This window comes from Triticum urartu, unplaced genomic scaffold (assembly GCF_056163025.1).
Source record: "Triticum urartu cultivar PI428250 unplaced genomic scaffold, HENAU_Tu73 scaffold1164, whole genome shotgun sequence".
Classification (NCBI taxonomy): Eukaryota; Viridiplantae; Streptophyta; class Magnoliopsida; order Poales; family Poaceae; genus Triticum; species Triticum urartu.
In genome coordinates this window covers 12,501-14,945 of record NW_028259628.1, presented here as the reverse complement: position 1 = coordinate 14,945, position 2,445 = coordinate 12,501, and positions in this window count along the sequence as shown.

The window sequence follows — 2,445 nt, the reverse complement described above, 5'->3', positions numbered from 1 at the left end:
CCTCGGTATAAGAGGGTTAACCGAACTCACGGAGTTTTTTGATAAGGGTGTTATTGATGGAATTACCAATGGAGTGGGTCTTGCTAGTTTTTGTATAGGAGAGGAAATTAAATATGTAGGGGGAGGTCGAATCTCGTCTTATTTATTCTTTTTTTTATGTTATGTATCTGTGTTTTTATTCTTTTTTCTTTCTTAAGTTAAGGAATTTACAACAAGTCTCTTGCAAAAATAACTATCCTATCCCCTTTCTACAATCTCTCTATATCCTTGTTACATAAGGTAAGTATTGTATAATAGTTCGGTTTTCCGCGATTTTTTCCATTCCTCTGTGTAAATACCCTAATATGGGTTCACAATCAATAACATCCTCACCATCGAGAGTAACGATCAGTCGAAGAACACCATGCATTGATGGGTGTTGAGGGCCCATATTGACTATCATGAGATCTTTTCTTGTAAGCGGTAGACTCATATCCTTTCTTCCTTAATTCATTATTCCATGAAAATGGATTATTCCATGAATTCCTCAAAGCGAGGCTCATCAAAATGAAAAATCTAAGACTACTATAAGACTACTAAAAAAATAATAAAACAAGAAAAAAATTTGAACGATTAAATTACTGCTCCCGAATATTCAACTGACCGATTAATTTCTTATAACGTACTCTATTTTTCTTTGCCAAATAAGCCAGCAAACGTCGACGTTTTCCCAAAAGTCTTCGTAGACCTCTTTCCGATGAAAAATCTTTTTTGTGTAATTCCAAATGTGAAGCAAGTCTCCGTATCTTATTGGTGAAACTGAATACTTGAAATTCAACAGAACCCCTGTTTTCTTCTTTTTCTTCTTTAACCATAAATCCAAAAATTTTTCTACCTCCTTTCTTTTTCATGTATTTTTCTGATCAGGAAAAATACAAAATTATGTCAGTTATTTTGAAGTTATTCTAATCTCGTACACACACAAATTTGCAATTATTCATCTACTACTGGAATTTGGATTTATTTTATCGATGCAAATTGGATTTGGATAGAAGGGTACATTCTTTCTAATATTTTAGATAGAAGAAATGTTTCTTCTATCTAAAATATTAGAAAGAATTTTGCTGATTTATTTATTGCTATATGCAATTTATGGAATTGATACACCATTTAATTGATATCATTTAGCAAAATGAAACACAGCATATGCATCCATCTTTTGGCTCGAGAATTTCACGGGATAGAGATATGGTATAAGAAATAGACTATTAAGTAACTCTAAATGAATTGTGGATACATCTGTATCCTTAACATACTGAAACGATTGTCATTATTCGTATCAAACCAATAGCGATTCATACAAGCTAAATCTTCTAATCAATGGTGGGCCAATAATGAATTTTTTTGCATATGTATTAAGACGCTTGGCCTGATTTCGAAATTGTCCAGAGTTTTATATGTTGTTTTCATTGCAAAATGATGGGTCTCCTTCCATAACTTTCCAATTACGAGTACGAGAATTGAAAGACATGAAAATTCTCAATTCTCTACGGCGTCTAGTAGATAGAAACAAGAAAATCAGAAGAATCTTTCTCTCTATTCACTATCATTCCGCGTCTTCGACTTCTATTAGTTTCTTTTCTTCTTTAATGCAATAGCTATAGTTTGATATAAGAATCCATTTCTCAAAGTAATGGAAACCATTCTCTTATAGGAAATGGTTCGAAAATCGCTATTCCACCTTTTAGGTATCGTGAAAAGTGATACCTGTGAAGATCGTGCATTTCAGTCAAATTCAGATCCGTTTTTCGAGTCCATGATATAATATAACCAAATTGGATAGATCTTCCACCTGTTTAGCTAAGAAAGAATAGATACAGAGGTGGATAATAGATCGATATGAAGATCATGAGCTGCCCCATAATGAAATCGCCAGTAGTCGCGAATATCTCCTTCTTCCCTAATCCAAGATTGGAGAAAGAAGATCTAAGAGGGACCTATGGAGAATGTAGTCAGAAATCCATAATAGAGTCCGACCACAACGACCGAATTAATTATCCTCATCGAGAAACTTAGACTACTAAATAGAAAAGATTTGAAAATCATGGCATGGGTCTCCTTTTTTTCTTTCTTTAGAGTTTTCTATATGCACAATTTCTCGATGTTTCGATGAGAATTTCTTGACTTTCCATATATAGAAAGAGATAGACTATAAATGACATCTCTTATGTCAATAAGACCAAAGGGATGGATATTAAATGATAGGAAGTGCTAGGAAGTGAAATAGAATGAAATAGAGCCACTTTGGGCTTCCCTATGAAATGAGGCATGGAACGGAGCCACTACGAAGAAATTATGGGAGTTACGAAAGAAGCTTCGGACTCATATTGTTCATGGGTTGAGAGCGGGAGTTGAACTCTAGGAGGTCGAATCCCCCCTTGTTCCTCAGTAGCTCAGTGGTAGAGC